The sequence below is a fragment of the Hemicordylus capensis genome, chromosome 1, assembly GCF_027244095.1.
Source record: "Hemicordylus capensis ecotype Gifberg chromosome 1, rHemCap1.1.pri, whole genome shotgun sequence".
NCBI lineage: Eukaryota > Metazoa > Chordata > Lepidosauria > Squamata > Cordylidae > Hemicordylus > Hemicordylus capensis.
In genome coordinates, this window is record NC_069657.1 from 322,914,072 (window position 1) to 322,939,931 (window position 25,860).

A 25,860-nucleotide genomic window follows, 5' to 3' on the forward strand; every position below is an offset into this window, starting at 1 on the left:
GGCATTGTGCACAACTAATAATGTGCAGGGGCAAACTGCAGGCAGCGATGGTATCCCATCCACATAAAGAGGTGAATGAATATGCATCTTTACACGGGTGTGCATGGATGGTCAGATGTGCAGAATGATGCACGCAGTCATTTGGTTCTTGCAAACCTGTATCTACATTTTGCACTTTAGTTGACTTGCTGTAGCATAGATGCTTCATATGTGGCCTTTATGTATGGAAGATTCCACATTTGTTTCCAATGTACAGCAGGATCCTTGGCACATTTGCCTGTGTGGAATAGTTTATCTCGCACATGCAAGGCTCCTCAAGAATGCCTAAGGAGATCTACTGGCTGGTGCAGAGTGTCTCTTTGTATATGTATGTGATTTAAACATCTACATTTGGTAATGATTGGATCATGATATAAGCAACGTACCCCTATCTGAAGATGTTTTGCCCTCCTGCACTCCGTCACACAATATGAATAAAGCACAGGTTATCTTCTTTGAGGATGTTAAACATGATCTTTGTTTATATATAATGTCATGCAGTTATCAGCACCATCAAAAACTTATTTAATCCTTTTTTCTAATGTGATTAGCAAGGACTGAGAAATCACCTTATCTCACTAAAACACAGGTACAAACTCAGAGTAAATATTTTGGTAAACAATTATTCTGCCCTTGCATATTCAGCAGTGTGCTAAATTATGCATAATCTTGCATAAGTAATAAGTGAAGGTAGCTTAAATTCATGGTGTTTTTTTTTTACCTGACCTATTTCTTTCAGTGCTGTTAGCTTCTTAAATCATGTATGAGCTTTCCGTAAGGCTTCAATGAGTAGTTCTAGTGGAGAGACTTCAGTAATAAATTTCAGGAGAAGACAAGTTTTTTGACAGGCATAATGCAACACATACAGAGTTTGGAACTCACACTCTGGGAATTTAGAGCAATCCTTGCAAAGCAGCTTTTCCCTGTTATATTAATAGAGAAAATGAAGTATGAAAGTCCTCAGGAATTACTGCTAGGTGTAATTTAAATAATTTACCAGAAGACAGTTCAGCACATGCATTGAGCAGGGGCATACAGAGTTTGCCATAAGCAGTTTATAAATAAACTATATTCTGCTGAAGTAAGTCAGACATAAATTATAACTATTCTTTTGTGGCTATACCCTCTTCTTCATTGTAATAGTTATTTAAAATATAAAGTCTGGGTTATGACCTTCTGCTGGAAATCACAGGCATTGCCTCCTTTGTACCTTGCTTATGAGCATGCTTATATGCAATAATGCAGCCCCTCCAAGATCAAAGCAAAATTACTAGTGGTGAGGGAGGGGGGAAAGAGAAAGAAATGCATTACATTTCTATAAACAGAAGCCAGATAGATGTGGCTTTTTTGGTATGTGTGGCTTTGTGGGGGAAAAGTGTTCGATGCCAAAGACTGTCACCTAGTGCCTGACCATTTTATGAAATCCTCATGTGTACTTTTCACATGCATTATTTTATTCCATGCCTCCAGTGGTTCAGTGTTAAAATGACAGAATAATTTGGAAGTACCAAAAGAGAGGAAATAAAATGAAATGCAGATCCTAGAAAGTAGGCAGAAGATGTAGAATTTGTTAAACATGGTGGTGGAAATTGGACATCTACTACCGCACAAAAGCATTAAGTTTATTAAAGGCTGGCCAGCATTTTTTGACAGGAAGCATTTTCATAAATGTATTCTCAGTGGTTCAACATCTTCAGTTGTTAGAAATCCTTTTGAAAGGATTAAAAAGTAAAAGTTCAGGGGATCCATAGTATTCCCTACTCTTGCAGATCACTTTAGAAAACAAGTTAAATGTCCTTTATTTTGATGGACTTCAACTCATTCTAATAATTTCCCCCCTCCTTCTCTTTCTTTTCATTCTATTTCAGTATTACATAGATAAGCCATATGTGGTACACACCAGTATTATTAGTCTGTTTCTAGCCCTTTCTTCTCTAAGCGGTATACTTCATTCTCTTGTCTATTGGCAACATGCATTCTCATTACTGTGAAACATTATCTGTAACCCTTCCTATCTGACTAAGAACATCCTAGACACAGAGATACAGTGTATGAGTCTATTAAAAAAAACAACTCATGAAGAAAATGACTTTGCTTTTCAGGGAGTGTAAGAATGGCTCAAGAAAATGGCTCAAGTTGGGGATCAGGGGAAGGGGGCCTCAAGACCTGACCACTAAGACAACAAACAACAACAACAAGCCAGTTTGGATGATCTTCCAGGACTCATTCTAATCAGGTGGGGGAGGCAAATACTGTAGCTGTGCACTTCACTCCCCCATCCATGTGCCATTGCAATATCACTTGCTTGTGTATTTGTGTGGGGTAATTCATGTGCACTGCTCCCCTGGGCAGCTAGGCAAGTGCAGGTGGCATGCAAATGGGGTGGGGGGACATATGTGGCCTTGTTCCCTCTCACAGCATGTGTTTGAAGGGATCAAATGAAGTATTGTCCAAACCTGCCCTTGTGAAAAGTTTAAAGCACATTGCATATATTAAGTTGGACAAGGTGATTGAGCAGATGGGCCTCTAAGCTTCCATCAGTTTTGAATGATACAGAGTATCAAAATTCATTCCAAACCAACTTTTGAGTGGTTTGAGGTTGAGATTGCCATGGTCAGCCTGATGGATGATCTCCAATTGGCTATCAACAGAGGGAGTGTGACTCTGCTGATCCTTTTGGATCTCTTGGCAGCTTTCAATACCATGGACACCATGATATCCTTCTGAGTCACCTGAGGGAGGTGGGATTGGGTGGCACTGTTTTGCAGTGGTTCTGTTCCTACCTCTCTGATAGATTCCAGATGTTGCTTGGAAACTGCTGCTCTGCAAAGCGAGAACTAAAGCGTGGAGTTCCACAAGGCTCCATACTGTCTCCAATACTCTTTAACGTCTACATAAAACTGCTAAAAGAGGACAGGTTTGGTGCAGGGTGTTATCAATATGCCGATGACACCCAAACCTATTTCTCCATATCAAACTCACCAGAAAATGGCATTGCTTCCCTAAATGACTGCCTGGAGGTGGTAATGGGCTGGATTCACTGAAGTTGAATTGAAATAAGATGGTGGTACCATAGGCATAACTATAGGGGGGTCAGGGGGGCACGTGCCCTGGGCGCCACCTGGCAGGGGGCGCCAAAAAGTGCCCCCGCCGATTTGCCGGAAAAATTCTTTATTTTATTTTATTTTTGCAGAGCAGTCCCCCTCCCCCGGTCCCGGCGCCCCCCCCCATTGGCATTGCTCATCCAGCACTGGGCGCCGTGGTGTCTTCGTAGTCCAAGTCTCTGACTCTCACTCCCCGGCGCGCCCCGCCGCCCTGCCACCAGTCGCGCATGCATCGAGAGGAGGACACGCACCAGAGCAAACTTCCTGAACAACTCCCTCTTCTGAACAACTTCCTGAACGCCCGAACCAGTTCCCCTTTTTGCTCATTCAAGTCCTTCCTCCCCTATAATCTAACCACGTTTTAACTAAAAAGGTCCAGGGAGGGGGAGATGGGGGGATGTGGAACCTTGGGTTCCACATCCCCCCATCTCTTCCTTCCTGGACTTTTTCACTATGTAATGCAAGCTAATTTAATTATATGTCATCCTCAAAATGGATTAGCTGTTTCAGCCCATCAGGAAAGTCTAAACCTCCACCGATTTAATTAACCAGACTGAAAATCAGATGAACAGAGAATGTTTTAATGAAAGGTGGTATATAAATTTAACAATAAGTAAAACTATCATTAGGAGCAATTAGCGATTACTTAAACATCGGTGCTGCCAAGCAATTTGTAAATAAAACTTGAAGCCCTTTGAAAATAAGCTGGAATTAATTGTAGGTTGGGCAGGGGGTGAAAGTATATACTTCTAAACATTTATTGTTAAATTTATATACCACCTTTCATTAAAAACAACCCCAAAGTGGTTTGGTTTTAGTCATGGATTTTAATTTTAATTGCTCTTTTTGTCAATGTGATGAAGATTAGTTAAATCTGAGTAGTCTTAGGCAACCAATGTTGCATCTGAAATGCCATTTCATTTTTTATTGTCACAGATACTCTCCAACCAATTTAAATAGCAAAGGTGTATATTATCGCTTTATTCAATTGCAGGGAATCTCAAAAAAGCAGGATTTGCAACTAAGGCAGTGCATATCTTCTCTAAAATGGCCCTTTTATAGTTTTTCTAACTTTGAAATCGTAACATAAAATAAAGCATAAATGCTTCCCCTCCATTTGAAACCTTTTCTGGTGTAAATAGCGCGCGGTTTTGGAAAAGGGGAGTCTTTCTTTAACAGCGGGAGAATAAGGAGTCTTTAGCACTATCACCCTAGTTCCTTCAATTACTTTGGAGTCCTTGGTTTTCGTTTTGTTAAAATACAGTCACTCACAAGGGAAAGTCAGGAACAGAACTAGGGCGTGAGGGAGGGGCATCATAATCATAATAATCATCATTGCATCATAATTCTGATGTTTGAGATACAAGCCAACTTCACAGGGTTGTTGTGAGGAAAAACCTAAGTATGTAGTGCATTTTGAAATTTTTGGTAATTTTTGTAATTTTTTAAATTTTTAAAATAAAAGTTTTCTGAAACATGTGTGTCAGTCAGATGTATGTTGGGGGGGTGGCGGGGGGGGCAATTTCAGTGCTTGCCCCGGGCGCCGTTTTCCCTAGTTATGCCTCTGGGTGGTACTGACTGTGAGGAGTTGGGACACATGAGATGGTTTAGATCTGCCTGTTCTGGATATAGTTACACTGTCTCTGAAAGATCACTTATGTAGCTTGGGATTGATCCTGGATCCAAAACTCTCTCTGGTTTCTCAGGTTGATGAAGTGGCCAGGAGCACTTTTTATCAGCTTCAGCTGATATGTCAGCTTTCTAGAGGTAAATGACCTTAAAACAGTGGTGCATATGCTGGTTACCCCCAGGCTCAACTACTACAATGTACTCTATGTGGGGCTGCCTTTGTACATAGTCTGGAAGCTACAAGTGGTACAGAATAGGGCAGCCAGACTGATCTCTGGGACAACCCGAAGGGATCATCAGATTTTAAAAGAATTGCACTGGCTCCTGCTATGTTTCTGAGCGAAATACAAAGTGCTGGTTATTAGCTATAAAGTCCTGAATGGCTTGGATCCAGGGTAGTTAAGAGAGTGCCTTCTTTGTCCTGAACCCTGCTGCCTATTAAGGTCATCTGAGGAGGTCCGGTTACAGTTGCCACTGGCTCCTTTGGTGATGATTCATTGGGACCTGGCCTTCTCTGTGGTTGCCCTGGGGCTTTGGAATATGCTCCCTGTCAAAATAAGAGCATCTCTATCTCTGATTGCTTTTAGGAAGACCCTCAAGGCACACTTGTTTTCTTCTCAGGCTTTTAACTGAAATTAATTTTAAACTGTTTAATTATTTCTGTCCTATGAAATTGTTTTAACTTTTTATTTTTGTGATTTTTAAAATGGTTTTTACTCTGTTTTATATCTGTTGTTTTAAATTGTGTACACTGCCTAGAGATACACATATCAGGTGGTATATAAATATGATAGATATATAGATAACCTTGTAGCAGTCTTTTCAACAATCTTGTAAATGAGTGCTGTTATTTCCATATCATAGATAGGAATCTGAAGCTGAGGCTGAAATGCTGTTGGACTAAAAGACTTTGCTCTTTACCAATAGGGTTCTTCTTATGTTCTCATGTAAGAAGCAATTTCAACAAATATAGAGAAGCTAGAGCAGTTATTCTTTATCTGTGTTACTAAAGTACTGCTGTTGTGCTTTGTTATGAGGCACATCCCTACAGCTGGTCTTGTGGTAGCAAGCATGACTTGTCCCCATAACTAAGCAGGGTCTGCCCTGTTTGCATATGAATGGGAGACTTGATGTGTGAGCACTGCAAGATCTTCCCCTCAGGGGATGAAGCCGCTCTGGGAAGAGCAGAAGGTTTCAAGTTCCCTCCCTGGCTTCTCCAAGATAGGGCTGAGAGAGATTCCTGCCTGCATCCTTGGAGCAGCCGCTGCCAGTCTGTGAAGACAATACTGAGCTAGATAGACCAATGATCTGACTCAGTATATGGCAGTTTCCTATGTTCCTACATTAATTCATTAATTCAACAACAACAAATATTTATATACCACTTTTCAACAGAAGTTTCCAAAGCGGTTTACATAGAGAAATAAATGATCAAGCAATCAATCAATCAATTGAATGGATCCCTGTCCCCAAAGGGCTCACAATCTAAAAAGGAACATAAGATAGACACCAGCAACAGTCACTGGAGGTACTGTGCTGGGGATGGATCGGGCCAGTTACTCTCCCTCTGCTAAATAAAGAGAATCACCACATTTAAAAAGTCCCTCTTCACCCAGGCAGCAGGTAATTAAAGGCTTATGTAAATGCAGAATACCCAGCCACAGAAAAGGTTGCCTGCTGCATCTCTGAATGATTCACAACTCTGACCCCGACTCTTTCCCCATCAGTCTTCATGATGCCAGTTACTTCTGAAGAAGACAAAAAGCAGAATTGTGTTCAGAGAATATATAGTCAGAACAGTGATGCACAGAGAAACACAGAGAATGCTCTTTGGATCTAACTAAATGTTACATGCAAATACATCTAATAAAAGCCTATGTCTTTGCCTCCTCAATCCCTCTCCCCCACAAGTTTAACATTTGGGGAAATATAACACAAAATGTTATAACATTTAGTTAGGCCCTTAAAGTCAATTTTCATCTTAAAGAGTGTGTCTTCAACAACAACAAAAATATGCTTCAACACAGGGATCATTGAGTTAGAGAATGAACCCTTGATTTTGCATTGGGAAGTATAATGAAAAGGGGGAAAAGCTATGCTAAAAATTAATTGAGTTCTTTATTGAAGAATATACCCACTTAATAAATCCACTAGGTAGCGTATTGAAGGACCCCCAAGGTAGCATTCTCAGAAATGCTACCTGTTCCACGTGCAGGTACAATGAGACAGGCAGAGGTGAGGGGTTTCAATGCGTAGATGAGACGTTGGTGCCAGGAGGAGGGGTTTAGATTTGTAAGGCACTGGGATGTATTTTGGGGAAAGCCAGGCCTGTACAAAAGGGATGGGCTACACTTGAACCAAGATGGAACCAAACTGCTGGCACTTAAAATCAAAAAGGTCACCCGGCAGCTTTTAAAATGACGCCTGGGGAATAGCTGACAGGAGCTGGGCAGTATCCACTTTGGCAAATGCCATCCTTTAAAGTGCAAGGGTGCAAAGGACTCAGATAAAACAGAAGGAGACAGAGCAGAACAACATAAAGAGCAGACAGAAGGCTGTGCCAGCTGGTCAAAGACTCCAAAGAAAGGTAGCATACACTAGGTGGTAGATTCAGCATATAGGTGCTTATATGCCAAAGCCAGAAGCCTCTGGGCCAAGATGAGTGAGCTGGAGTGCTTGGTTGCTAACACAGAAATAGATATGGTGGGCATAACAGAAACATGGTGGAACAGTGAGAACCAGTGGGACACTGTACTCCCTGGATATCAACTCTATAGAAAGGACAGGGAGGGGCGCTTTGGAGGTGGATTGGCACTGTATATTAAAGAAGGGATAGAGTCTAACAAGGTAGAAAACCTAGGTGGACTGGAGTCCTCCACAGAAACCCTGTGGGTGACAATACAAGGCCTGAAAGGAAATGTGCTACTGGGGACGTGCTGTCGCCCTCCAGATCAAAACACTGGCAGTGGCAGAATGACTGCCCTAGAACAGCTGCATTTGGAACCAACCAGAGAGTGGCGACCTTGGACTTAATCCTGAGTGGCACCCAGGACCTGGTGCGTGATGTCAGTGTCATTGGCCCTTTAGGGAACAGTGACCATAGTGCGATCAAATTCAGTATATATGTGGGAAGAGAATCACCAAGGAAGTCTAACACAGACATTTTGAATTTCAGAAGAGGAAACTTCTCCAAAATGAAGAGTATGGTGAAAAGAACACTGAAAGGGAAAATCAGGAGAGTCACTCTACTCCAGAATGCATGGAGTTTACTCAAAACCGCAATACTAGAAGCCTAGTTAGATTGTATACCCCAACTGAGGAAAGGTACCAACTGTATATCCCAACTGAGGAAAGGTATACTGATTGTATACCCCAACTGAGGAAAGGTCTAGGACAGGGTTTTTCCAAGGTATGGGGAGGGCATCCTTCACGTGAGGGTTGTCAGGCTCCGCATGCTCTGAGACAGGGCCAATCAAATTCAAGTTCGTCCTCTTAACCATGCTGCGTTGCCCCCTGGACCGCAGTTCTGGTCCTGTCTAGCTCTAAAGACAGTACTTTGTACTTTGTGGAAGATTGGTTTTTTCCGTTTAGAAAGAGATCAGCCACGATCTTGCCTTAGAACTAATTTCTCCTGTGTGCAAGGGGGGGGGGGAGAAGTTGCCGCGTTCGCGGGTTCCTTCAGTTGATTGTGAGTGATTGTTTTCCTGCCCTTCTACTCCTCTGTCAGTTATTTCCCTGCTCCCCCCCACCTCTCCCCCCCTCGTGACTCTTTTGCTGTTTGCCTTGTCTCTTACCTACGTCGCGTGTGCTGGGTGTACGTTTATTCTACCTTACCCCCACACACACTGTTCTTGCTGAGATTGCCTACGGTTTCTGAACAGATGGAGTTGGCGCATACCGGTGATATGCTCAGAGGATCCCTTTCGGAGGGCCCTCTTTCCAATGCTCCTCAACAAGCCCCGATAGTTCAGGAGAGAACTGTGGACGGAGCGGTTGATGTGGTGCCAGTTTCTCAAGCCCCTCAGGAGGCAGAGAAAAAGTGCAGCACCGCCCCCAGCTCACCCACGGCTGCTTTGGGGCACTTTAAAGTGACAAAAAAATCGAAGCATCTCAAGAGCTCAGATGCATTGAAGATTAAAAAGAGAAAGAAAGGGAAGAAAAATGCGACTCCCGCGCCTCCGCTCAGTGAGCGGCTTCAGATCAAGGCAGTTAAGGCTCCGCAGCCAGTTACGGCGCCGACGGAGCTTCCCGCTCAAATCGCGGCCGCCATTTTAAGGTCGCCAGAGACGTGCGCTTTACCTCAGGAGATACGGGGGAAGTCGCAAATATGGCGCAACAGACTGAGGGGATGTCTAGAGGGGCTTCCACTGAACAGCACATGGTGAGCAATCTCATACCCGCAGGTATGGAATTTTCGGGGGTTACCGGTCCACATGGGGAACAGCTCTCGGCAAAGGAACTTCGCTGGCTGGGCGAATTCGTGAAGCAGCAATGCCTTTCTGTGGTCTCCCCTCTTCTGAATCAGTCTGTGCCCACTCAATCTTCCCCACTATCAGCTCCTGCCGCCTCTATCCCTCTAGTGCCTGTTCCAGCTAATTCAAATACAGTGAGTCAGCCCCATAGAGGGCGACGTCCCTCCTTTTCATCCTCACCAGACTCTAGCCCGGTCAGACAGGCTATTCCCCTGGGAGAGCGTGTTATGCTGAAGCGTTCAAAGAAAAGGCGGCTGGGAAGGAAATTTCTGTCCGAGGTTATGAATTTATGCCGTGGCACAGAGGTGCTTGGTGGCGCGACTATTCTGGAAAAATCTAATAAGGGCACACAGCTAGTTTCCAACGCTGTTTCCACAGCAGTGGCCCATCCTGGTTCTGCATTGGCACATACGAGCTCAAAAAAAACACCCTGTCCCCCCAAGAGATTCGGAGTCTAGTGGCTCGGGTTCTGAGAAGGAAGAAGGGGAGCTTTCTGACGAACAGGTCCCCACAGATAAGCCCACTTCCTCTAGGCTATTTTCAGTGGCAGAGTTTGAAATTTTGCTGGCAAAAGCCAAGAGGGCAATTAAAGATGTATCTACAGAAGCTGGGGCTCCTCCGGTCACAGGTTTGGACCAGGAGGTTTTTCCGTCAACTGCGGTTTCGGCAGCGACGGTTCCTTTTCCTACCCTGTTTAAAGAGGTCATGTTGGCAGAATGGGGGGTCCCAGCGGCATCCAAACCTGCTTTGTATTTTCCAAAAAAATTATATGCACTCCCCCCTGACATTGTGTCCATGTTAGCAGTTCCTGTTGTAGATGCCCCGGTGGCCCAGTTGGTGACTGGCGCCTTGGTGAATAAGGAAGGTGAGGAGTACCTGAAGTCGCTGGAGGAGAAGAAGATGGACCATCTTCTGCGAAAGGCACATGAGGCATCGGCAACAGTCATTCGAGCTGCATCAACAAACTTCATCTTTGCCAGGGCAACTATCGTATGGACTAAGGAGCTGGCCAAGCTGGTCCCCCCTGAGAACAAGGTCTTGCGACAAGGTCTGAACAAGATTGCCAGAGCTTCTGCTCTCATGGCTGATTCTAGCTTAGACTTTCTGCAGCATGCTTCTAGAGCAATGGCAGCTGGGGTTGAGGTTCGTAGAGGCTTTTGGTTGAAGCACTGGCATGTAGACTCAAAATCGAAGTTGGCATTGGCAGCCACCCCGTTCAGGGGCATAAATTGTTTGGGGAGTCTCTGGAGCCAGTGCTCGTAGAGACTTGAGATAAGAAGAAAGCCATGCCAGTGGGCAGAGGGGATATGCAGAGATCCTTTCGTGGTTCAGGCGGTTTTCAGTCTTCCTTTCGCCCCTACAGGTTGTACAACCGGGCCTACTCACCAACATAAAGAGACGGCTTCAGAGATCGAGAGTTCAGAGGGGGCCAACATAGACAGTCCTGGCGCCAGTCGTGAAACAACAAGTCTAGAGGTACTGCCAGGGGGAGATCGGATTCTTTCTTCCCCACACAGGACCGACGCGCCAGCAAGCAATGACTCCCTGATGGTCGGGGGGAGGTTGTGGGACTTTGCCGGAAGGTGGAAGTCCACAACCTCAGACCAATGGGTACTTCAAACAGTGTCCCAGGGGTATTGTATAGAGTTCATAGAAAATCCACCCAGTTTCTTTTTCAAAACTCCTGTTTCAAACAATCAGACAAAGAGGGAGTTGATGGAGTTGGCCATCCTTCATCTGTTACAAATACAGGCAATAGAGGCCATTCCAGTTTCAGAAACGCCGGAAGGTGTTTTCTCCCTACTATTTTTAGTCCCAAAGAAGGACGAATCCTGGAGAGCCGTATTGGATCTAAAGCGGCTGAATCGGTACGTGCAGAGGAGACCGTTCAGGATGGAGTCACTCAGATCCATAAAGACAGCAGTGCTTCCTGGGGATTGGCTGGCCTATTTGGACTTATCAGAAGCCTATCTGCACATGCCGATACATCCGGACCACCGACGGTTCCTTCGCTTTGCCTACAACCGCAAGTTTTACCAGTACCGAGCCCTGCCGTTTGGCCTGTCATCTGCCCCAAGAGTATTTACAAAATTGATGGTGGCGGTTATTGCCCATTTAAGACAGATGGGGGTGCATACTTATCCCTATTTAGATGACATCTTGATTCGGTCAAAATCGGAGGGACAGGCCAAACGGGATGTCAAGCTCACAGTGCGAATCCTTCAGGAGCATGGGTTCATCATCAATGAAACCAAGAGCCACCTAGTTCCTTCTCAGGTCTTGCAACACTTGGGGGTCCTATTCAATACGGTCATGGCAACCGTGAGCCTCCCCCGGGAATGCAGGGAAAAAATGTTCGGGATCATAATGCCTTGCCTAAGCAAGAAGAAAGTTTCGCTAATGCTCTTGGCAAAAATACTGGGGCTGATGATCGCCTGCATAGATTGCGTTCCCTGGGCCAGATGGCATGCCAGGCCTCTTCAATGGCTGCTCCTCCCTTACCGGGAGGAGATTATGGAAAAGAAAATGTTGTGGATCAGAATTACAGCAAAGGTGCACCACTCGTTCCTATGGTGGGTGTCCCTGGCTTTGACACAGGGTCTATCTCTGGAAACCACGGAGAAGGTGATTATCACGACGGATGCAAGTCTTCATGGTTGGGGGGCGCATTGCCTCGATCGTCAAGCACAAGGCAAGTGGTCGGTGGAAGATCTGAAGTTCAGCATAAATTGGCGGGAACTCAAGGTGATTCGCCTGGCACTGTTGAGCTTCCAAGACTCGGTGAGAGGGCGTCATGTATTGATCCGGACGGACAATATTACAGCCAAAGCCCACATAAACCGTCAGGGTGGGACGAGATCGAAGTCCCTGATGAGAGAAACAGATGCTCTCTTCCTCTGGGCAGAACAACACCTGAGGTCGATCACAGCCGAACACCTGTTGGGAGTCGAAAACTCACAAGCAGATTGGTTGAGCCGCCAAACCTTGGATCCTGCGGAGTGGGCTTTTCACCCAGAGGTGTTCGACATGATTGTACGAAGGTGGGGGTGTCCGAGGGTAGACTTGTTTGCCTCACCCCTGAATTGCCAACTACCGAGGTTTTTCGCCAGACATCAGTGTTCCAGGGCGGAGCAGGTGGACGCACTAGTCTCCAGGTGGGCTCGAGGGCTACTTTATGTGTTTCCTCCTCTACCAATTCTGGGATCAGTCATTCGAAAGCTGATACTAGAGAGGGCACAAGCCATTGTGGTAGCTCCATATTGGCCACGAAGACCATGGTTTTCAGATCTAGTGACGCTCTCTGTGCAGCCCCCGTGGGCTCTACCATCAAGAGCGGACCTTCTCAGCCAAGGCCCGATACTTCATCCAGATCCGGAGTGGCTGAACCTACATGCATGGAGGTTGAACGCAGAATGCTGAGAAGAAAGGGCTACTCTAGTAAGGTGCAGGAAATGATTCTGGCGGCAAGACGCCCGTCCACGATGCACATCTACCAGGTCACTTGGGCGGCTTTTTGCACGTGGGCAAAAAAGAATGCAGTTGATCCTTTTCAAGCAGGGGTGCCAGCGGTACTCGGCTTTTTACAAACAGGAGTGGATGGGGTCTGCGCCCCAACACATTACGAAGGCAAGCTTCTGCACTGGCTTTGGTTATCGACATTTCAGGCAAGGGGGCTTCTGGGTTACACTCAGATGTACGACTTTTCTTGAAGGGTGTGACAAATATAGGCTCACCATCCGTTCACAGGTTCCCTTCCTGGGATTTAAATGTTGTTCTTAAGGCGCTTACTACGGCTCCTATTGAGCCTCTCCGTAAAGTTGCTCTAAGATTTTTGTCATTCAAAGTTTCATTTCTTGTTGCAGTGACTTCAATGAGGAGGGTGTCGGACTTGGCGGCTTTGTCGGTTAGAGACGAGCTCTGTGTGTTCCAGAAGGAAGTAGTGGTGATGAAGTTAGACCCTACTTACCTTCCAAAGGTTAACTCAGACTTTCATAAAAATCAGGAAATTGTTCTGCTGTCATTCTGCCCGGCTCCCACTCACCCAAAAGAACGGGCTTGGCACACGTTGGATGTGCGAAGGGCTCTTTGCATTTATATCAAACGTACTAAAGACCTGCGCAGGTCAGATTCCTTATTCATTTCTTATTTGCCCTCCAGAATCGGTGCCAAGGTATCCAAGGAAATGCTTGCCAGGTGGCTGCGAGCGACCATTGCACTTGCGTACCAGTCCTCATTAATGCAAATCCCTAAGGGCATCACGGCTCACTCAACTAGGAGCGCCTCTACGTCCACTGCTTTCTCTGCTAGAGCTCCGTTAGAGGAAATCTGTAAGGTGGCTACATGGTTGTCTACGACTCCCTTTGTTAAACATTATAAAATTCCTTCCTTTTTTGATACACAGGCGGCAGTGGCTCGTACAGTGCTGCAAAAAGTGGTGTAGGCATCCGCTTTCCTCCCTATGTTGAAGGCTTGGGTACGTCCCTCACATGAAGGATGCCCTCCCCATACCTTGGAAAAAGAAACATTGGTAGACTTACCGTGAAGGGTTCTTTTTCTGGTATGGGAAGGGCATCCGGCCCGCCCGTGGATGAGGAGGATGGTTCCGATGCGGGTGGTGGGGGCAACTTCTAGGGTATATAGTTTATTCTATCACTGTACATTTCTTCCTTTCCCTTCTATAGTATTATCTTGATTTTTCCTTTCTCTGTGGCTGATCTATCTGAGTCCTCAGATTTATAGTGCCTTTATTCACTCTACAAGACCAGAACTGGGGTCCAGGGGGCGACGCAGCATGGTTAAGAGGACGAACTTGAATTTGATTGGCCCTGTCTCAGAGCATGCAGAGCCTGACAACCCTCACGTGAAGGATGCCCTCCCCATACCAGAAAAAGAACCCTTCACGGTAAGTCTACCAATGTTTCTTTCTCAATGTGTGGGTCCCCAGATGTTATTGGACTTCAGTACCCATAATCCCCAGCCCCAGTGGCCTTTGGTTGGGAATTATGGGAGTTGAAGTCCAATTACATCTGGGGACCCACACGTTGAGAATCCCTGGTCTAGGAGGATGCCAGCATGGCTAACAGGTAATGTCCACGAAGCCATAAAAGGGAAGAAAACTTCCTTCCAAAATTGGAAGGCCTGTCCAAATGAAGAGAACAGAAAGGAACACAAACTCTGGCAAAAGAAATGCAAGGTAACAATAAGGGAAGCAAAAAGAGAGTTTGAGGAACATTTAGCTAAAAGCATCAAGGGGAATAACAAAAACTTTTTTAAATACATCAGAAGCAGGAAACCTGCCAGGGAGGCAGTTGGACCATTAGACAATGAGGGAGTGAAAGGGATTATTAAGGAGGATATGGAGGTTGCAGAGAAGCTAAATGAGTTCTTTTGTCTGTCTTCACAGCAAAGGATACTGAGCATATACCTGTTCCTGAACCAGGCTTTTGGGGGATGGAGGCTAAAGAACTGGGTCAGATAGAGCTGACACGAGATGATGTTCTAAACTGTCTGGAAAAACTGAAAACTAGCAAATCACCATGGCCAGATTGCATCATTCCAAGAGTCCTCAAAGAACTAAAATGTGAAATTGCCAACCTCCTTGATAAAATATATGACTTATCCCTGCAATCAGGCTCTGTACTGGAGGACTGGAAAGTAGCAAATGTAATAGTGATGTTCAAAAAGGGATCTAGGGGTGATCTAGGAAATTACAGGCTGGTTAGCTTAATGTCCTTTCCAAGCAAATTGATGGAAAGCATTCTCAAGGATAAAATTGTAAAGCACATAGAAGAACAGGCCTTGCTGGGAAAGAACCAACATGGCTTCCGCAAAGGTAAATCTTGCCCCACAAACCTTTTGGAGTTCTTTGAGAGTGTCAACAAGTATGTGGATAAAGGTGATCCTTTTGACGTAATATACCTGGACTTCCAAAAAGCTTTTGACAAAGTTCCTCATCAAAGACTCCTGAGGAAACTTAGCAGTCATGGGATAAGGGGACAAGTACATGTGTGGATTACTAACTGGTTGAAGGACAGGAAACAGAGGGTAGGGATAAATGGAGATTTTTCACAATGGAGGGAAGTAAGAAGTGGTGTTCCGCAGGAACCTGTACTGGGACCATTGATTTTGAATGTATTCATAAATGATCTAGAAGTAGGGGTAAGCAGCGAGGTGGCCAGATTTGCAGATGATACCAAACTCTTTCGAATAGTGAAATCCAAAATGAATTGTGAGGAGCTCCAAAAGGATCTCTCCAAACTGGGTGAGTGGGCAACAAATTGGCAAATGTGCTTCAGTGTTGGCAAGTGTAAAGTGATGCACATTGGGATGAAAAACCCCAACTTCAAGTGTATGCTGATAGGATCTGAGCTGTCGGTGACTGACCAGGAGAGGGATCTTGGGGTCATGGTGGTCAGCTCGTTGAAAGTGTGGACTCAATGTGCGGCAGCTGTGAAAAAGGCCAATTCCATGCTAGGGATCATTAGGAAGGGGATTGAAAATAAAACAGCTATTATAATACCCTTATACAAAACTATGGTGCATCCACACCTGGAGTACTGCCTACAATTCTGGTCACCACATCTAAAAAAGGACACTGTAGAACTGGGAAAGTTACAGAAGAGGGAAACTAAGATGATCAGAGACCTAGAGCACCTTTCTTATGAGGCAAGGCTACAACACCTGGGGCTATTTAGTTTAGAAAAAAGATGACTGCAAGGAGACATGATAGAGGTCTATAAAATCATGCATGGTGTGGAGAAGGTGGATAGAGAGAAATTCTTCTCTCTCACACTTAACACTATAACCAGGGGTCATCCCATGAAACTGATTGCCAGGAAATCTAGGACCAACTAACAGAAGTACTTTTTCACACAAGGCATAATCAACTTGTGGAATTCTCTGCCTGGATGGCTTTAAGAGGGGTTTGGATATCTTCATGGAGGAGAGGTTTATCATCAGCTACTAGTCGGAGGGCTATAGGCCACCTCCAGCCTCAAAGGCAGGATGCCTATGAGTACCAGTTGCAGGGGAGTAACATCAGGAGAGAGGGCATGCCCTCAGCTCCTGCCTGTAGGCTTCCAGCAGCATCTGGTGGGCCATTGTGTGAAACAGGATGCTGGACTAGATGGGCCTTGTCCCTTATCCAGCAGGGCTTTTCTTATGTTCACTGACATACTGTGCAGTGAAATGCAGGCAATAGGAGCACCACTTGTGGTGTTGTGGAACCAATGGTATTGTGGAACAGGTCAGTTTTGTTCCAACTTAAGGCTGCGCAAACGCAGTTGTGTTATGTCAAACCCATTATCTCCAATGGATTTAATGTCATACAACTGTGTTTGTATCACTTTTAGCCCCCGCCCCCATTGGTTCCATTGTCATGGGGAACTCTGTCAAATGCTTTGATGAACTCATTTTTGATTAACTTAATTTTTTTCACAGCATTCCCACAATCCATTAAGTTATCAAGCCTTTGAAGTCCGTACTTTGCCCAACCAGCCTTCTTCCCCTTTTCTAAGATTGGGACAAGATGAGCCTCTCTCCAATCCTGTGGCTCCTGACCAGTTCTCCAGGATTTCTCAAAGATGATAGACGGAGATTCAGAGAATATACCAGCAAGTTATTTCAATGGCTGCATTCGCACATAACATGGATCTGCAGGTCCAATAGACCTGAGGTTCCTCTCCCTTCCCCTGTCCAAATTCATACGTAACAGAGAGCTACTGGAGTCCGAATCAGTAAAAATGCAGAGAGGAGGGGGAACTGGCTATATTAGCTTCCAAGAAGGACAGCCTGCACAGCCATTCACAGCCGGAGTTGAGGGAGGAGCTTCCTCCCCAACTCCGCTTCCAGGAGACGCAGCCTGCAGTTCTGAATTTGGACGTACTGTAGGCTGCATAAAACCTTGTGTTGCAGTGATGAAACTCACTACAACTTAAGGTTTCAGATTGAAGGCAGAAAATTGTAACCTTGGTATGTCACCGTGCATGACCTCAGTTGCACAAATTTGGATGTAATGCTTGCAGAACCTCTGGCCCCTTCAACTGTGGTTCTGTATGAATGAATGCGGACAGTACCCTTTGAAAAGAGAAAGTTGTCAGAAAGGCATATAAAGAATTTGTTAGGAAATCAGTGCTCAGCAGCCTTTGTCTCCCAACAAATATTAGGGTAGTTGAAGGTTGTCGTCCCCCCGCCACTCCATAGCAATTCTTGTTTCCTTGAAACATCTGTCATTTGTTTCAGGAAAGCATTATCTGTATTCTGTCCTTGGCAGAGCAATCGGCACTATTCATGATTTGGTTCTCATGTTCCTATCTTGGATTTCTGTGCAGCACATTTTTTGATACTAGTCCCCTTCCCATTCTGTTGCATCTATACTTTTTGAAGTAAAATCCTTCAATTGCTACATTACAATCCTGGGAGTCATCCCACCAAATCTCAGTTATACCTGTCAAGTCATATTTACCTTGCTGTACTAGTTCAAGCTCATTTTATTTATTTCCCATTCTTTGTGCATTAGTGCATAGATACTATGGCACAAGCCATAGACCTTATTCTCCAGTGTCTCTGTTGCTTTTTTATTGTAGTGTTTGCTAAAGAACCCCACATCTCCTCCAGTTTCTCCCCATCTGTCCTTTTGTACTTAACTTTTTATTTTCCTTTGGACTTGATCAGGTTCATCAGACTTCTGCCAACCACATTTCCCCCATTCCTTGTGAGGTGCAACTCATCTCCTCAGTAATGCTTCATTAAGGAAGCTTAGACCATGGTCCAGAAACCAAATCTCTCTTTGACACTGTCTGCATAACTTTACCTGAAGTAGCCTTCTCTCTCTTTGTAGTGCTCTATGTTTTAGAAAAAGAATGGATGAAACTACCACTTGTCACCCCAGGTCGTCCACCTTCTTTCCCAGTGCCTGCAGATGTGATATGTTCATAGCTGTGCCTGGCAGTGTCATTTGTCCCCGCATGGATAATGATTTCATAGATTTTGGTAACTCATCTATCACATCCTGATCCATTCACCAGGAAGCCAGCACACCGGAGCTAACAGGTCCAGCTGGGAATGCCCACCTTTGTATCGCCAAGTAAGGAGTCACTAGCCACCACTACTCTTCTCCTCTAGGTGGTGGCTGAATGACCTTCAAGGGTTGAGGATCTTCCTTCCCTCCTAATGTGGCTTGCTACCCAGATTCCCAGAGCCCATTCTCCTTGGAAAAGTACTGAAAGCGTTTTCTGGTTCCAGTGGTACAGAATACCCTGCTATTCTCCTGCTCCTGATGGTTACTCTTGTCCACGCAGTTTCCTCTCCCTTGCAGATCTTGTCTTTGTCCTTCATACATATATCTCAGCAGCTCAACTTGGGCTCATTTAGCAGAACTATGACAAAAGCAAATGTTTTGTCACTTTCAGGCGGTTGCCATGACCATTTGTAGTACATAATTAATGATAATCCACTCTTTGATGCATTCATATAAAAGCACATGAAGTTTCTCCTTGGTGTCAGAGGAACATTAGCGTTTTCAGTGTAAAAGAAAACATTAGAACAATTTCAGTTAAAATGACGAGTGAGGGGAAGGATAATGGAAGGTGTCAGAGGCACAATAAATAAGATTAGAGTGGACAAGGGGAAGTGAAAAGTGTTAACTGCATTTATATTTTCAATTAGAAAAAGCAAGGCAAATCTTTTATGCACCATACCTTTATCATTGTCTTCTGCTCAGCCTTAATCTACAGGTAAAGCTGAAATTTTAGAAGAGGTAGTATTAAATAAATCTTCTGGGGGGGAATAAATAACAGTGTGCTGTTTGTGCCAAAAATCAACAACAAAAACTCTTTTAAATTATGAGAGCCAGTGGCTCTGACCCAGAGGCATGTGCACACAGCAATGGGTTATACAGGTATTGAACTGCACAATTTCCCCACCCACTTAGCTGTGGGCACATGTTTGGAAGGTGAGGTGACTAAAACAGGACCCCTTTTAACAGCACCTGGATTGAGTCCCCACTGGCAAACAATAAGGTCTTGTTTGGATGGTGCATTCACCAGCCCATGTTGAATGTGTTGGGGAGCACAGACATGGAGGGACACATCTCGCCCCAACCCAGCACACCTTCCTGTTGGAATGCAGTTTATGTGAATCTAAATGCACATCAAACACGGGGCAGTTGATGTGAACCTAAATGTGCAACTCAAATGCTACATTAATGGAGTATTTAATTTGTACATTTAGGGACAGTTTGGGTTAACTGCTCCCCACATGATCAGATGGCAGCAGGGTGTACCTGATGCATTTAAATGGACCAATCAGATGAACAGGCCCACAGCCTCCTAACAGGACAATGAGAATAGCATAGTTGTTATTCCTCTCAAAAAAACATAAGCCAAGACTGTTCCCCATGGAGTATATCACCTTCCAACAGTTGGTATCATCATTTGTTCACTTGAATCTCAAAATGGAGCATTCAAAGCCTAAAGTAGACATTTCTTCAGAACAGCAGCATACTACTCCAGTGGCACTTCCCATCATCCCCAGCAACAATGTATTGCAACTGTGGATGACAGGGGTTTGTAGTCCAACAGCAGCTGGAGAGCCTCAGGTTGACTTGCACTTACAGTTGATCTTCTGGAAGATGCAGATTGTTCATCCAACAGAACCCTCCACCTACTTGCAGATAATCCTCCATCAGTTATTCTTGCTCTTGGGTCTTGCTCAAATAATTCCCTCTCCCAACCTTTCCTGGCATAAGCTTGTCTAACTATTACATTGTTACATATAAGACTTCTTAAAATAGAAACCAGGCTCTATGAATGGAGCAGGAGTCACCATATGGAAACATGCCAGGATTGGACTTACTTAGGGGTGACCTTTGATGGCTGCTTGATCAAATGTGTGAGTCACTGTTTCTGAGAACTGCAGATTTGTCTTAAGTTTGCTCACTTTGCTGGAAAGTATACTGCTAAAGGCAGCCCTTTTCTCTTGTGCTGCAGCTTCACATTCTCTTCAGTGGCTTCAGTGAAATTTCTGCATAGCTTATGATATGGTTGTTGCATTCAAAGAAATCAAAACTAAAACCATCTTTGTTGAAGAAATGTTTGGACTGCAATATTAGTGGCCTTTTGTCAGTGGTGTTGCCTTACAATGAGTAAAAGCAAAAATTTTCTTCACCTTTCTCCCTGCCCCTGCAAAATAAACAACAAACCCTAGATTCTCTGACTTTCTTTGCTGGCTTCAACAATCAAATAAACCCCCTACTGACCAGGGTTGGAATGCTGACCTGCAATCTTTTACCCACTACACTACTACAGAAGAGGCATCCTTTTTCCTGGGTATTGCTACAATAACATTAGGTGTCTCTGGATATGTAAAACCTGTCCTTCAAGGTATTTGTATGGTACCACAGGCTTCTAAATAATGTCTGATGGTGACCCAGCCTACTCTTTTCTAACCATGATTGTCAGAGAAAAGTAGAGTCAGGGACAGTTTATGCATGCAGCAAAATTTTGGTTTTATTAAATTGACACTTTTGCTTTAAATCAGTCTTTAAGTGGGTCTACAATTAGGGCACTGAGAATCAAAAACCCTATAGGTTCCCTAATGAACTGAAGCATTACTTTTGAAACCCTGTACATTTCTGTATCTTTATGGTATGTGGTATGTAATGTGTGAAGAAAGGAGCAGAGAGAAAAAGCTCCCTGATCTCACAACACTAGAACAAGGAGAACTGGTGCTAGTGTTGGAATCCAAGGAAACTGAATGGCAGGGCATTTTGGACAAATGAAAGGTAGTACGTCTTCACATAGCAAATAATTAATCTACAGCATTTGCTGCCACAAGATGAGGCTATTCTCACGGTCTCCCCAAACTGGGCTAAGGGAGCCAAGCCTGGTTTGGGGAGGTCGTGTGCATCACTGGGATCTGCATGGCACCTGGCTGCCAGTCCTCCAAAGTACCCCTCCCCTAAAACAAGGTTAGCGTTCTTTTGATTGTGAGTCGCCCTGTGACCGGGAGGCTACAACAAACCTCCCGGTCTCAGGGATCTCCCAGAATGCCCAGCACACTCACGTGGGGCACTTCCTGGGAGCCAGGCCACCCGCAATCCCCACCAACCCAATAGGCTCCGTGACGGAGCCAGTAATCGTGTAGGTAGTCGATCCGGCCACCCAGGGCTAGGTGGATGCTCCTGTGCAGGGTAAGCGGTCTTGACCCATCCTCCCTGCCAAACCCCTTATGGCATGGAGAGCCTCATTGTGATGTCCACCAGCTTGGATGGCTTGAAAAAGGAATTAGATAAATTATGGAGAACACGACTATCAATGGCTACTAGTCTCTACACCCTCTCTTTTTATTTTAATTTTTTAAAGGAAACAACATACACATAACTAAGTAATCACAGAAATGTCAAACAAACAATGGCCGATGTTATATTCCAAATAGTGGCATAGAAACGGCATTGTAAGAGAGGAAATGAACTTATGCAAACATTCATAGTAAGTAATAATGGCAAGCAGTAAATGGCAGGGGGGGGGGGCAGTTTCACATCTATCTCAATTAGGAAAAGGTATATTTCCATAAGCTTATTTGTTCAGCAGGGGGATAGCAACCATTGATACCTTGTTTTCATACTGTATAAAAGAATACCAAGTGGTCTTCTTTTATCAGACCGTTTATTAATCTTCTTTGATGAGGAAGCTTTTCTGAAAGAGCAATTTGCAGACCCTATTTAATCATCCTTATAGTGAAACCCTTTTCTGATTTCCAATTTTTAGCTATTTCCATCTTAGCAACTGCCAAGAGTAGTATATGATTTTGTTGGAGGAGCTGTTTATGATCTGTTTTAAAAACAGAAAGTAGTGCAAGCACAGGATCTGGCATTATAATCTGTTTTTCTATATCTGAAAACATACAGAAAACGAGTTCCCATTATTTCATCTTCTGAGCATTCCCACCATAAATGCCCCATGGTCCTGGTGTCCCTTCCAGCTATTTGGTGAGAGTGCTTTGTTAATATAGTGAAGTTTTACCGGTATTAGATGCCATCTGTGTATTAATTTAAGTGTGGTTTCTTGTATTCTTACTGAAATTGTTTTAAGAGGTTTCCGACTCCAGATTGCATCCCATTCAGAATCTGAGATTTGAATCTTAAAGTCAGATTCCCAAACTAGCTTAAGGCCTCTTGATGAACCATTAAGTTCTGAGATAAGGATGTTATATAGATGCGAGATCAATCCCTTTATTTTAACTGACTCCTTAATACAGATATTTTCAAAGTCAGTTAGTTGTCTGACATGTTTATTATAGAGAGATGTAGCAAAAGATTTGATCTGTGCTTTTTGAAGCCAAGTTACAAAGACTCCTTCTAATAGGTGATTCAATTTATTATCAGAACTTGGCTTCCCTCACTCAAATAAATCTCATAGCCTGAAGATACCCCTTCATTCCCAGTCTTTATATTCTCTAAATTTAAACAGCTGGGGGGGGGGTCGGAATGGGTGACTCAGCATTGGGATGAGTGGGGAGGTAGGAGGGGCAAGAATTTTGAACCAAGATTTCCATTTACATAATGCGGTTACTAGAAAAGAATTTTGAAAGTTGGCTAATCTCGTTTGTTAATGATAGGAAAGGAAGAACACTTATTGTTGGGCCATTTTGCAATGATTCTATAGTCACCCATGGGGTAGATCTATCATTTCTGATGATATGGATAAGTTGTTTAAGTTGGCAAGAATCATAATAGAGTTTGAGATTGGGAAGTCCAAACCCTCCTGTTTTTGTACTTCTGCATATTGTTTTCCAGTTGGTTCTAGTCCTTTTGTTGTTGTTACAGAAGTGCTCTATATTGCTCTGCCAGTTTTTAAGACTGGGGATAGGAATAGGTAAGTTCTGAATAAGGAATAGAAAACGTGGCAATACCATCAAGGCTGGTGGTAATTTTACTTAGCTATGTCAGATTAAGTTTTTCCCAGGCTGCCAATTTGTATTTAACTTTTATGTGCAGAACATCTAGATTGATTTTATTTTTTAAGTTAGGAGAGGTCTTTAGTAATTATGATTCCTAGGTATTTGAAGCAAGAAAACTGTAATTTTAGCAAGGATATTTTTTGCAGAGTGTTAATGAAGCTACTCTGGAGTGTTGGCTATGCACTCCTCACTAATGTTTGGGCTTGTGTGGGGTATCAACAAATCTAAAGTGAGCAGTTCATTACAGGATACATTTATGCAAAGTTTTGGTCTTGGAAATTACTGACAGAGAGTTGGAGGCAGAATACAATCAGGTTTATTGAAGGATAAGAAGGGGAACAGAAAGGAAATATTGATTAATAAGCAACACAATATGAAGCCAATAAGATTAATAAGTCTAACAGATAAATTGAGGCTCATGAAGAGGTGTTTTAGCTTGAGATCCAATTAAATCAACTCAAGGCTGGCCAGAGAAATTGGCCTTTGGGTAACCGCTTTAGACTTAAAAGAGAGCTAGGAGAGAGGGGAACAAAAGAGTGTTGGGTAGAGGTTGGTTAGTATACCTGCATCCTTCCTATGGTGTGTCAGACACTTGTTGCTCAGTGGGTGCTGAGGGATCTCTCTCCAGAAGCAAGCAGGAAAACGGGATGCAAGAGAGGAGACACACGTGCCACATGCGAGTCAGGAAGCCAGTAGAAGTCTAAAGGTGGTCTGATCCCAGGAGTCCAATTCCCTGAAACAGCCAAGCATGCTGTGCAAATTGGGCTTGGAGACAGTGCCAAACTGCTGGTTGAAAGCAGGACAGGCACGAAGGCCAAGGCACAGCCAGATGTTATAGCTGGTGCCCAGATGCACATACATGCAGTGGATGAATCCAGAGAAGAGACACACTGCTTGGTGGGATTTGTGGTAGAAATAGGCAGAGCTCTGCCTTGGGGCCCAATGTTGATCACACCTCTTTGTTGAGAAGGGTGGCATCCGTGATGGACAAAAGAATACATTTTGTCCTGTTCGATCCTAGGTGGGTGTTCTCTAGAGCACAATGAAGTGAAAAGGGTTAGACAACTTGTATGTAAAAATAGTGAATAGGTGGATTCAGAACTTATCTCATCTCTTCCTCATTCCAGTCGCGTATTAGGCTTGACCTGGAGTTACCGTCCCATTCTATCTGATAAGCGACTTATCCTTGGGAGTTAGCCCATGTAGTGTAATAGCCCACGATCCTGCAAGTTCAGCTAATCAAAAATTGAAACTACAAGGGGTGCTGCTGGGAGCCCCCAAACAGGCTGTTCTCTTAGCTACCTGTTCAGACAAAGGAGTGTTCAGGCAAATTAGTTCTGATTTGCTGTAAGCCAGCAACAAGATTGAATTTATTCAAAATGTTCTTAAGTTCAGGTATTATGTGTATAGCTGTTGGATAGTATGCAAGCATTTAGGACCATAATTTAGTTTGCTCAATATCTTAAAGAGGTATGGCCACTCCAGGCTGTCAAAAGCCTTATATGCATCTGGTGATGGTAAAGTGACAGAATTTTTTGTTGATTTTACTGTTATGAATAATATTAAGTACTCTCCTAACTGTGTCTGCCATTTGTCTATTTGGCATAAAGCCCATTTAATCATTTGATATATATTCAGTGATAAATGTGTTGATTAGGTTTGCAAATACGGTTGTGAAAATTTTTACGTCTTGATTTAATAGGGATATAGAAAGTTATCTCCCCGGTGAGAGCAGATCCTTGCCTGGTTTAAGGATTACTACAATTCTTGCATATTTCCATGTGGGATCGCAACCCCTCTAGGATACTGTTAAAGAGAGTTTTCATATGAAGAATTAGAGTGTCTTTAAATGTTTTATAAAAAGGAGCTCCAAAATTATCATGTTCTGGAGATTTGCCATGTTTAAGCTTGTCAATAATATCTACAATTTCCTGGTCTTCTATTGGCCTATTAAGACAGTCTTGATGTTCTAAGTTAATTGTTTTAATAGCAATCTTGTTAAGGAATGAATTTATATGAGTTAGTTCTGTAGTGTTTGAAGTATAAAGGGAGCAAAAGAAATACTTGAAAAATGCACTTATGTCTTTAGTGGAGAATACAATTATTCCTTGTTCATTTTTAATGCCACCAATAAAGTTCTGGTTTTTCTTTTGATTTTTAAAGGCTCTAGCAAGTAATCTAGAGTTTTATCTCCAAATTTATAATAATGTTGTTTTGTATATACCAGGGTTATTTGAATATTTTCTTTCAATAAAGACTTAAGTTCTGCTCTTTTCTCCATTAGTTTTCTAAGAGTGGCATCATTAGAATACTTTTTGTGTGCTTTTTCAAGGTCTTCTATATCTTTCAGAAGTGTGAGTTAATTTTTTTCCTTAATATTTTTTTTTAGATCGCTAGCTTCGTTAATGAGGATACCCCTAAGAACAGATTTCATAGCATCCCATAAAACAGGCTGAGATATATCTGGATGAGTAAGTCAAAGGCTATCTTTGACTTTTTTGGCTATGATAAATGCTATGATTGTCTGATATGATAAATTAGGGTTAAGGTACCAGCTTGGGGTATGTGGTTGAGGATCATGAAATCATAGGGAAGCTGTCACTGGGGCATGATCAGATGCTATGATGCTGCCAATTGTAGCCCCTTTTAAGTATTTT

At 43.7% G+C, this 25,860-nt stretch overlaps 1 long non-coding RNA gene across 12 annotated transcripts in view; it reads left to right on the forward strand.

The window, feature by feature from the left end:
- LOC128341280 (uncharacterized) overlaps window positions 1-25,860 on the forward strand; it is a 563,294-nt gene that overhangs the window by 469,638 nt on the left and 67,796 nt on the right. For 9 of the 12 annotated variants that reach the window (XR_008314304.1, XR_008314307.1, XR_008314311.1 and 6 more), the window contains one exon: window positions 25,593-25,674. The exons of 2 other annotated variants lie outside the window; for them this stretch is intronic. This is a non-coding gene — a long non-coding RNA (uncharacterized LOC128341280). Of the gene's footprint in view, window positions 1-2,141; window positions 2,249-25,592; window positions 25,675-25,860 lie in introns of those variants that run through there. One more of the 12 variants, XR_008314303.1, reaches the window with a different exon arrangement.